The sequence below is a fragment of the Lynx rufus genome, unplaced genomic scaffold (genome assembly GCF_022079265.1).
Source record: "Lynx rufus isolate CCGP_SWC_20201006 ecotype Redwood Valley unplaced genomic scaffold, mLynRuf1.p SCAF_5, whole genome shotgun sequence".
Lineage (NCBI taxonomy): Eukaryota > Metazoa > Chordata > Mammalia > Carnivora > Felidae > Lynx > Lynx rufus.
In genome coordinates, this window is record NW_025814867.1 from 116976427 (window position 1) to 116989450 (window position 13024).

A 13024-nucleotide genomic window follows, 5' to 3' on the forward strand; every position below is an offset into this window, starting at 1 on the left:
TAAATCCTTTGCCATCCTGCCTTAGAAAAGTAAAAGGATTACTATGCTTCTCCCCCCCAAAAAAGATATAAAAATATGTAAATGTTATGGGCTGAATTGTACTTCCTCACAATGTATATATTGAAGTTCTGACCCTCACTACCTCAGAATGTCATCATATTTGGAGACAGAGTCTTTAGAAAGGTATTGAAAGTTAAATGAGAACATTAGAGTGGAATCTAATCCAATAGGACTGAAGAAAAGGGAATTTGGAAACAGACACCAAGGGAAGACCATGTGAAGACGTGGAAGGAGACAGCCTTCTACAAGGCAAAGAGAGAGGCTCCCAGAAGAAACCAATTCTACTGACACCTCCACCATGGACTTCTAGCCTCCAGAACTGCAGGGAAATTAATTACCAGTCTATGATACTCTGCTGGTGTTAGCAAATTAATAGAGTACTTTTGTTTGTTTGGTTGGTTTTGCTGTTGTTTTAAATCCTGATTTGGTCCAAATTCTGGTAGATAAGAAAGAGAGATCACACTGGTGATTATTTACGCAGTGTCTTTTAGTATCGCAGGTAAGTGACCTGATGGCATAATTTGCAGAGGCCTTTTTTTTTGGTTTTCTTCTTTGCCTTAACCAGTATGGCACCAAAGACTCCCAGTTCTGTCATGAACCAGACCTGGAGATTCAGGAAAGAAACTTAGATAGACACAACTAAATCCTCAAGTGTGAAAACATAGAAAGATAGGGGCATTTGACCAAGATTTCATTTGGAAGATCTTATACTGAGAACAATAAAAGCAAAAATAATCAAACATTCATAAAAAGATTTAGCCCTAAAATTGTTTACAGAAGTAAAATATCAAAATAAACCAAATGCATTCTGCCATCAAATCTATTGCAGAAGCATATTTATTTGTATTGAAAGATATTCCAATATAAATTTTAGTCAAAAAGATGGTATAAGTTTAGTGCCTAATTGGGGCACCTGGGTGGCCCAGTAGGTTAAGCGTCCGATTTCGGCTCAGGTCATGATCTCACAGTTCGTGAGTCTGAGCCCCGCGTCCGGCTCTGTGCTGACAGCTCAGAGCCTACTGATATTTGATAATGGGGCAAAGGCAAGACAATGAAGCTAATATAGTCTTTTCAACAAATGATGCTGGAAAAACTGGGCATGTACATGCAAAAAAAAAAATGAACCTGGACATAAACTTTATAACTGCTACAAATATCAACTCAAAATTCACATAGAACTAGGTGTAAGATGCAAAAGTATAAAACTCCTAGAAGAAAACAAAAGGCAAAATTTAGATGACCTTGGATGTAACAATGACTTTTTAAATAGTATGCTTTTAAGATGCCGTGATCCAAAACAGAAAGTTGATAAGCTAGACTTCATTAAAATTAAAATTTTGTGCTCTACAATAAAGAATGTCAAGAGAATAAAGAGACAAACCACAGATGAGGAAAAAAAAATTTGCAAAAGATATATTCAATAATTGTTATCCAAAAAAAAAAAAAAAAAGGACTCAAGAAAACAATAAAAACACAAACAACCTGGGGCACCTGGGTGACTCAGTCAGTTAGGTGTGCAGCTTCGGCTCAGTTCATGATCTCACGGTTTGTGAGTTCAAGCCTCACGTTGGGCTCTGTGCTGACAGCTCGGAGCCTGGAGCCTGCTTCGGATTCTATGTCTCCCTCTCTGTTCCTCTCTCTCTCTCTCTCTCTCTCTCTTTCATCATATGAACCAGCAGTAGTGTTCTTTGGTATCTACCCAAGAGAGTCGAAAACTTATATCCACACAAAAACCTACCCATGCATCTTTATGTTAGCTTTATTCACAATTGCCAAAACTTGGAAGCAACAAAGATGTCCTTTAGTAGATGAGTGGACAAATAAGCTATATGGTACATCCAGACACAGAAATATTAATAAAAACTAAAAAGAAAGGGGGTATCAATCCATGAAGAAAAGATGGAAGGGCCTTAAATGCATGTTACTAATTGTAAGACGCCAATCTGAAAAGGCCACATACTGTATGATCGCAGCTACGTAACCTTTTAGAAAAGGCAAAACTATGGAAACATTAAAAAATAAATAAATAAATGATTGCCAGGAGATGAAACTGTGGAGGGATGAATAGAGCACAGGGAGTTTTTAGGGCAGTGAAAAGAAACAACTCCATGTGATACTATATGGTGTACCCATATCATTATACAGTTGGCTGAACTCATAAAATGTACAACCCCAATAGTGAACAGTGATGTATACTCTGGGCTTTAGGAGACTGTGATATGTCAATGTAGGTTTATTGATTATAACAAATATACCTCTCTGGTGGAAGATGTTGATAATGGTGGAGGCTATGTATATGTGGGATCTGGGAGTATATGAGAAATCTCTGAAGCTTCCACTGAATGTTGCTATGAACCTAAAACCGCTCTTAAAAAAAAACCCAAAATCTTCTAATTAAAAAAAAAAGGCAATTTAGTTCCCAAAATAATATAGGTTATATGTCTTTGGACATTTAAAATCATAACTTCTAAATTCTCATTAAAAGCCAATGAATTCTTAGTATATTTCTTTGAGGGAGCTCAAGGTGAGTACACCAATGAGTATAAATAGTGATTTGGTAATGCTAGAAAATGAATCAAAGATGGGTAAAAAACATTTTCCTTCCCTGTCCAATAGAATTTATACTCGTGAAGTAGAAAGTTAAGAACATATCAAAAATTGGATGTGATTTTCCTGGCTTACACAATGGCCTCATCCTCTGTAGTCCAATTGTATGTTCTTCCCCATTTCACTCAGTGATATTTAGGCTGTACCCATTTATATCTGTCATTCTTTCCTTTACACTATCCATTTAATGTACCCTTGCCCCTCAATTCAACAAATATTTATTGAGCTAAGTACTCTGCTAGTCCTGCAGGTTATGGAAAAATTAAAGGACTATTACAACCATCTATATAACCAAAGCAAATTTTGGTATGTGCCAGTGACATAGGAAAGTAATCAAGGAAATTCATAGGGAGAAAAATAGATCAAGTTTAAAAGCATGTGGAAAGACTTTGAACTTTTGAAAGATGGAAAATATGTCAGTAACGAGAGTGGGGAAAATTATGATGTAAGAATAGAAGGAATGTTATTGGGGTGCCTGGGTGGCTGAATCAGTTAAGTGTCTGACTTTGGCTCAGGTCATGATCTCACGATTCATGAGTTTGAACCCCGCATCGGGCTCTCTGCTATCAGAGCAGAGCCTGATTCGGATCTTCTGTTTCTATCTCTCTCCGCACCTCCTCTGTGCTCTCTCTCACTCTCTCCCAAAAATAAAAACATGAAAAAAATAAAAAGAATAGAAAGTATAGTATAGGCAAAAAAATAAAGGTGGGGGAATTTGGGATATGTTCTAGGCAAAATGAGTAGCCTATTTTGGTGGGAGAAAAAAAACAAAAATAAAGAAGCCTTGGGACAGAAGACTAGAAAGGTTAAGTAGGAGGAGTGTGGTTGAACATGATAAATTCTCCAGGAATATTCTTGGTACAGAATGTAACATTAATGGAAAACCAGTAAAGCAACTTAAGGTATCAAGTGATTTAGGAAGATTAGTTTGGTCACATTTAAAGAAGGATGAATTTGTAACAGAGGCACTTGAGTAGTGCAATTTATATACTCAATTTGATACACAACTGAGAACATTCCCACAAATATTTTCTAAATTAAATCATATTTAATTTTCATATTTGTAAATGTGCTAAGGTATTTAATGCAATTGTAATGAGAATTCTTTTATCAAGAAAATCTGCTTAAAGAACTGTGTTTTCTTATTTATAGCATGGATTTTTATACACAAATTTAAAGCAAATTAAATATACAATTAAGTAAAATCAATGCCACATATTTGTACAACCTTATGTTTTGCAACATTGTAAGGTACATAAATTATGAAGACATTATTTCCATTGTTAAGTTTTAAATTCCTGGACAGCAAGTAATTTCTTTGTAGAATTAAAATACATACATATATATTTTTTACCCAAGTACAGTAAAACCTTGGATTGTGAGTAACTTGTTCTGTAAGTGTTCCACAAGATGAGCAAACATTTCTAATAAATTTTGACTTGATAAATGAGTGACATTTTGCAAGAGGATTAATACGTGATGCAGAACTTCACATGATCACAACTGAGCCAATGGTTCTTCTCTTTCTCCCTTTCTCTCTCTCTTTCTCCCTGTGGGATTGAGGGTGATCGTCTCCCATGCTTGGATGCTCGGTCTCAGGCCAAGGTGTTTGGTAGAAATCAGTGATTTTTTGGAACATTGGAAGGTGCCCACAACTGGCATTAGTGTTTTTTGTCAATTCAAAGCACCCGTGGAGAGTCCTTTGCTTTTCCAAACAAGAGTAAGCTTAGGAATGCCTTGCTTCATTCTAGGTCAGGCTGCCTGCAAATATAGACCCTTTCCTCTGCTGCCTTATTGCCAGTTACATTAAATACAGTATATGACAAGAGTTTATTAATTCTGAACTGTAGTCAACATCCATGCGAGTGTATACAATGGCCCCTGTGCAGAAAAAGATTCCACTGAGCCAATAGATAGCACTGATTCGGTCAGTGATAGTGAAAGTTGTCCTACACAATAACCCTCCTGTCTCTTGTCTCCCTCACACCAGCTGCAAAGGTTTTCAAAGGTAGGTGCAGATTCATTTGTTTATTTTTCTTTATATTTTGTATTTTCTTTATTATTTTTATATTATATTACAGTATTGTAATCATTTTATATGAATATTTTGGGTTGTGGAATGGATCATCTGAGTTTTCATTATTTCTTGTGGGGAAATTCGCTTTGATTTACAAGTGTTTTGGATTATAAGCATGCTTCCGGAATGAATTATGCTCACAAACCAAGATTTCATTGTATTTACATTGATCAAATTTTGGACTGTTGATATCAGATAATATAAAATCCAAAAATCACTGTGTTTACTTCTTTGAATGTTTACTCAAGTTATACATAAGGGACTATGGAAGAATTTAAGTAAAGTATAAATGGCTAAAGTAATAGTTGTCGCATTTTTTTCAATAGAAAAACAATGAACTTGACAGTGCTCACAGGGAGGAAAAGGCAAACTTAGTTCTGTTCAGAAGGTGATTGTGCATAAAAAATAAATAAACAAAATAAAATAAAAATAAAAAATAAAACAAGTAGACATGAACATATTAAATGCTTTAAATGTAACCATTTATTGAAAGTTAATGAGACATACTAGCATTTTATTTATTCCACAGATATTTATTGAACACCTAGTATGTGCCAAGAACCATGCTAAGTGCTAGTTACTCAAGAATGACAAAAAACTGTTCCTTCCCTGAAGGAGTTTGACCTAAACATCCATTAGAAAGTGACAGCCTATTTTTCTAAGTCATGTAAGATTGGATACATATCAAGAAAAAAGAAAATATTGGGGTGCCTTGGTGGCTCGGTCAGTTGAGCGTCCGACTTCGGCTCAGGTCATGATCTCACGGTCTGTGAGTTCGAGCCCCGCATTGGGCTCTGTGCTGACAGCTTGGAGCCTGGAGCCTGTTTTGGCTTCTGTGTCTCCCTCTCTCTCTGCCCCTCCCCTGTTCACGCTCTGTCTCTCTCTGTCTCAAAAATAAATAAATGTTAAAAAAAAGATTAAAAAAAAGAAAGAAAGAAAATATTGACACTCAATACTTTATGAATTTTATGGTCCAGTTCATTGTGCTTGAAGATGGGATTCTAAAATCAGAATTAAGGTAAAATTTGGATGAAATTTTTAAAAGTTACCCTTTAAGCATTAGAATCTGATCAAGTACTGTCACATACTCATAGTCTGTAAGGTATGAGGTCACTCAAACAGAGGGAGGAGCAAATGACCAATTCCCTTCTCATGGAGGTGCACCCACTGAGAGGCAGACAAAATGTTCTCCCTTACTCAAGTTGCTATTTCCCTTTTTATTTTCTGAACAAAAAAGTAGTTAAATTTTAAGTTAAATTGGATTACCTTTCAACTTCACAATAAAAACTCCTGAAAAAAAAAAGAAAAGAAAAAGTGAATATGCATAAGAATCCCCTAAACTTGTCCTAAGTGTCTTAATTCTGTATCTGCTGCATCACTCAGTGGGCATGTGGTTGATATAAAGCCAAGAGCAATTATACAGACTATGATGACTTTATAGGGGGGAAAAATTATATAATGGCCAAAATCTAATTTTTATCCTTCACCCAATCTGAGAAGCCTGAATCTTTGAGAAAAAGAAAAATTGGCAATTACAAACCTAGAGATTTGTAAATGAGATTTTTCACAAATTCTATATCATTCCTCAGGTTTTCCATGTAGAAAATAAAACAGTATGACTTATTCATGACTAGTGTTTTGAAGGTGTTGAGATTTTTCATAGTAATCTTTTTATCAAAAAAATTAAATTAAAAATTAAGCTGGCAATAATGGATTATATCAAGAGCTGATAGCATTGAGTTTTTCTCCTGTTGCTGAAAATGGGAAATTTCATAGGATAACATGGTGTTTGTTTATTTTCTCTGTTCTTTGAGGCCTAATTTTTTTTAAACCTTTATTATATGTTTTTTGGTATAATAGAATAAGTCTATTATAGGAGGATAGAAAATTGAGAAAAGTATGAAGAAATACGATATTCTTACCATCTTTAAATTTAACTATCATCCACAATTTAGTTTATCTTTGTGTTGTCTTTTGTGCATGTGTGAATTATTTTGCAATATATGGGTTTATAACTTTGCGTTGTTCTGTAACATGTTCTTTACAATTAAAAAATTATTATTAGCTATTAGTGTACATTGTTATTGGCTATTATTAAAGGTATGCTATTTTGTGACTATACAGAATGAAAAATTAGAAAAATTGCTGTATTAACAATTTCCAAAAGTCTTACTTGGATTTCCCTATTATAAATTTTCCTTATTGCAAATAATAATGTTGTCTCTATAAACCTAAGGTTCTTCTATTTTCAAGGTAAAAATATTCTAAGCACAATTGCTGAGTGAAATATTATAAGCATGTTTAAGCCTCTTGATAATTTTGTCAAAGGAAATTCTATAAAGTTGTATCAATTTATACCACTAGGGCAGAGAGGGAAATTATCCTAAATTTAGCCACCTTAAGACACCATTAGTTTTAGATGCAAAAATTTTTTTCACATTATTCCACTTTTTTTTATTCCTAATAAGGCTAAAAACTTTCAAATGTTCATGGGTCATTTCCATTTATTTTTTGTAATTTTCTTTTAATTCCTTTTGCACATTTTTCCATAGGGGCATATGTTTTCATCTTAAAGATCTGTATGTTCTCATAAAAGATTAATAGTATTATTTGTCTGCCACATGCATTAAACCTTTTTCCAGTTAATATTGATTTTTAATGTAACCTGACATTAATTTTCATATGGTAAAGTTTCCTTTGTATCTACTCAATTATCTTTTTTTTTCTACATTTTTGGTTAATATCTTTGCATATATACTTAAAATACTTTTCAGGTAAATATTAAACTAGATATAGTACCTTCAACTCAACACATATGTATAGCATGAATCCTAAGTGCCTATCAGTAATATAATCAAAATAGATATTCTAGGAGAATTAAATATGCTGTCTCTGTCCTTAATCCTCATGTATTTTATTATTCCTGTTGTACTCATTACATTATATTAGCATAATAAGTTATAGTCCCCTGCTCCAAAATGTAAATCTAGCCTAAAGAAACAAGGAATGTTAAGTGAGTCCCGGGCTATCTTAGGCCTCTGTTTTACAGACCCTGCTTTGACAGTTTCAGATAATCCTGACCAACATTGGCAGTTTATGTGTAGATTCAAGTACTCTGCCCTATGAAGCTTGAAATTTGTCATACTATTGTCAGTTCAACATTTTATATGCCAGGGTTGAACCTTGAACTTCTAGGTTTATTCAGATTCACAGTCTTAACCCAATTTTCGCAATATTTTTACAATCTGTGTCTTATTTGCATCATGATTAGACTAGCATTTTAGTACCTTCCTGAAAATGGGAGGTGCTATACTGAATGATAAGCTTGTTGGCTGGGCTCCTTGGCTAGGTTATGGCAGTGTTGCGTTTAGAAGGACCAGCTAATGTAACACCAGCGTCCTTGGACCCTGGCCACTCATTTGAACTTCCACATCACTGGGATCGCCCAGAACTACCATTGGCTACCTACCTGTCTCTGGGCTTTGATCACTGACTATTGTCAGACTCAAATTCCTGAACCAGAAGCCTAATCACAGACAATCTGTGTCTGATTCAAAGTCAAGTTTAGGTTAGCCCCTTGGACCACAGTGCTAGTTACCTCCCCTCTTAGGAAAAAACTGAGTGTAACACTTGATAAGAAAACTTGAGTACAGTACATTTAAATAAATTTCAGAAGAGAAGTATCCGAGTAGGGGTTGCTAATGGATTTTTAGGGAAGGATTTTCCAGAAAAATGACCTTTAATCAGAGACCTGCAGGAAGTTTGGGGTAAGAATGTGAATGTCACAAGGAAGAGCACCCCAGCCAAAGAGAACAAGTGCAGAGGTCTTAAGTGGAATCATACTTGAGGTGTTTGAGGAACAAGAAGGTTACTATGATTGGTCCTGAGTAAGTGAGGATTACAGTTGGAAATGTGATGATGAGGTCTGGGAGATGGCAGGGCCAAGCCATGTAGATAGAGCTTTGTAGGTCCTGGTAAGGACTTCTATTCTCATTCTAAGTGAGAAGGGAAGCTAACAAAATCTTTTCAACAAAGCAGTGATATGATCTGATTTATATTGTAAAAGGATTAACTGACTCTCACAACAGACTCTAGAGAAGTAAGGGCAAAATCAGGAAGAACATTCAGAAGGCCCTAGCAATAATCCTGGTAAGTGATTATGGAGGGTTGGGAACATTTTCTGTCTTAGTCCATTTGGGCCACTATAATAAAATACCACCGAGTGGGTAGGTTAAAAGCAACAGAAATTTATTTCTCACAGTTCTAGGGGGTGGAAGTTTGAAATCAATGTGTCAACATGGTTAGGTAAGAACCTCTTCCAGATTGCAGACTTCTTGTATGTATCCTTACAGGCAGTAAGGTCTAGGAAGTTCTCTGGTGACTATGAAAGCATTAATCTCAGTCATGAGGCTCTACCCTCATGACCTAATTACCTCCAAAGGTCCCATGTACCGGGGTGCCTGGGTGGCTCAGTTGGTTGAGCGACCAACTTTAGCTCAGATCATGATCCTGTAGTTCACAAGTTTTAGCCCCCCATTGGGCTCTGTGCTGACAGTTGGGAGCCTGAAACCTGCTTCAGATTCTGTCTCTCCCCCTGTCTCTGTCCCTGTCCTGCTCACACTCTGTCTCTCTCTCTCTCTGTCTCTGTCTCTCAAAAATAAATAAATATTAAAAAGTTAAAAAAACAAAAAACAAAAACAAAACGAAAGAACCCACAAAGGGCCTATGTACCAATTCCATCACCTTGGGGCTTAGGATTTCCACATATGAATTTTGGCAGGACAGAAACAGGTGTTTTGTTGGATTTGGATGAAGTAACTGGATTTTGATTGTATTTTGATGATGGAGCAAACAGAAAATACTGATAAATTAAAGTGGCATGGTGGACACTCCGGGATGTTTAGAGTGAATACCTGGGATAGTGAAGGTGTCATTAACAAAAATAAGCAATTCTGAGAGGAGAAATAAAAAATGTGGTGTTTGGATATGTTAAGGTTGAATAATTTATTAGCTATCTAATTGAAAATATTGAATAATATGTTAGATACATGAATTTGGAGTTCACAGGAAGAGGTCTGGGTCAGAGAAGGAAATTATATTATAAATCTTCATAATATAAATTATATTTAAAACCACAAGGATGGATGAGTCACCCAAAAAGTGAGTACAAATAAAGAAGCGAATAAGTACTGAGTAAGCCCTCAAGCAAAGGAGCACTATGAGAAAACAGTGGTCAGAGAAGTAGGACGGGGATCAAGAAGCCATGAGAAGGAAGCATTTCACGAATGATGAGTAATCAACTACATTAAATGCTTGGGATGATTCAACATATTCCCCTAGAATTGGTCACTGCATTAGCAAAGTGGAAGTCATTTTGACCTTGACAAAAGCTCTGTTTAATTTAAATTAAAATTTTAACAATTAAGATTTTTGTGTCGGAGGGACAAACAATTTTTTATTTATGTTTACCCAATGATGCATATTTTAAGAAGTTATCTTTTGACTATGATGTTGTTAAAAGCAAAGTAACAAAGTCTTAACACAAAGCAATCATAGAACAGCTGTTATTCCACTAATGAAAGATATAAATGAAAAGATATAAATTCAGAGAAAGACAGGTAAATGATCAAGACAGTTTATGGTAAGTTAAGATTAGAATACCTTGGTCTAAAAACCAAAATTCTAACATATTTGAAAATTTGCAATACATAAGAATAAGATTTGCGGGTTTTTCCTAAATTCCTGAATTACGTCACTTAGCCTGCACCTTCTGATGTTTGGGAAATAATGCATCTAATTATGATAAAAATACACACATACACATGCACACACACATAATCTGATTATTTAAAAACATTTAAAAGATTTAACCATACAGTAATTCAACCATCATCTTGCTTTACCTCACTTACATAACGTCCTCACTTTCCTTTACCCAATTTAGGCCAATGGTCTGTCATGGTAATCTCATGGTTTGTGAGTTCAAGCCCCACAGCTGTCAGTGCAGAGTCTGCTTTGGATCCTCTGTCCCTTTCTCTCTTTCCCTCTCTCTCTGCTCCTCCCAGACCCTGCCGCACTCGTGCTTTCTTTCTCAAAAATAAATAAACATTAAATTTTTAAAAAATTTGTAGTGATTTTGATTTTGAAGTTGTTTCATTATGTCCTGCAGTGATTGGTTATCTAGGTACAATGATAGAGAGAACCAAATATAATAATTTATCCAGGTTAAAGAAGTTGTGGACAATTAGGCAGAAGATTTAGCCAGTGGAACAGCTGGAGCAATGGAACAATGATCCAACAAAAGGTATTTAAATGTCCCTGGAAAACAGGTGTAATCGGAGAAAGAGAGAGAAAAAGTGAGAGGGCATTTTGGTCAGAAAACAGCATATTAGAGTGTAAGATGATGGTAGGTTGACAGCCATCTATAGAGAAATGGAAAGCACTAGCAAGGGAGTGTAAAATCTCTGCCTTTCATTAGTTTAAATATCTTGAAAAAGTCACATTACTCTTCTAATGCAGTTTCATCAGCCAGAGAGAACATCAACCGACTCCGTATTACTGACAACGTTGAGGTAATTTATACAAAAGCATTTGGTGATTTGTTAAAACTCATGCAAATATGAGAGATTATCAGGATGCATTTTTTACCATCAAAAGTCTAGCATTAACTTTAATTATTATTTGTGAAATGAATCAGGTCATTTATTGTAACCATTTCTTAAAAACCAGTTTTTATGTGCACTTAAACATGTCCATCAAAATACGTGATTCATCTTTGTCAGAAAGTCATTCATTTTATTGAGCTAATCAAAGAAAGGATTTAGATTTTAGGGAATATACCTTTTCCTTTAAGAGATTTGCATGAAACTACTGAAATCCAGTAGCTTTAATTTTAATCAGCAATTCTTTGAAAAAATTCTTTAACAAAAGCCTCACAGCAGATGCTCACATAATACAAAATGTATCCATTAGCTAAACATTAACACAACACAATACATTAACTTGATGTTTTCTTTGATTAACAAACACATTTTCATAATATAACAAACTGCTGTGATTTTATTGTTACAGATGCATAATTCTGTGGGTGTGTGGGAGGAGAAAATATTCAATTAAAGGTCCTGATTAAAAATCTGGCATCTCATAAACAATAAATGATTTCCGTTTTTTAAAAATTATTTGTCCCATGATTTGTATTGTGTTAGACAAAATGTGAACCCAGCTAAAAAAAAATATCATAAAAGTTATGGTATTATGAATGCCACAGCTTCTATTTTGCCTTTTTCCTTACACGAAAAAGGCATGTGTTAATTATGCTTCAAATTTTTCTTACACCATGTTTGAAAGGATTTGCTTTACTACAGGTCTTAAGAATCAAATACTGTGGTTGTGTTCCTTTTTCATTTTCTCTATAATGAATATTCTTTTTCTAAACAGTAATATGGTACTCTGGCACAAATTTATGGACCTCCTGGCATGCATTAGTTTCCTAGGGCTGCCGTAACTAACTACCATGATCTAGTAGGTTCACAACAACAGGCATTTATTGACTCAGTTCTGGAGGCTGGATGTCTAAAATTAAGGTGTAGACATGGTCATGCCTCTCTGCTAGCTCTGGAGAGTAGTAGTACTTCCTTACCTTTCCCTAGCTTTGGGAGGTGACTGTCAGTCCTTAGAGTTTCTTGGCTTATAGGTGCATCATTGCAAAATTGGTCTCTGTTGTTACATGGTGTTTTCCCTCTTTGTCTTTGTGTCTTTTCTCCTCTTCTGATAAAGATACCAATCATATTGGATTAGGGCTCACCTTAACTGAATACCTTAATCAAATATCTTAACTTGATTAAATCTGTAATCATTCTATTTCGAAATTAGTTCTCATTCAGAGGTACAAGGAATTAGGATATCAACGTATCATTTTGGGGGACACAATTCATCCCATAGTAATGTACCATAATGAATATATGGGAGGCCAATTGCAGGGTTAATATTCCCTCGGCAGTTAAAATCAGAATGTACAAAGATTCCAGTTTAAATAGAAAGGGAAGCATAAATTGCAATCCTAATATATATGCCTTTTTTGGCGTAAGGATTATCTTGACCTGGTTATTTTTAAGAAATGGCAGACACCGGAGAAGCTCTGAAAACCTAGTAGAAGTTACCCTTTTGTAAGACATACATACATTTATAAGATAAATTTCCATTTGTAAAGGCTTCTTCCTCTCTGTACCAGGAAGAGAAGGATGACTAAATCTCTAGAAATTTTTATCAATGGAGAAGGCA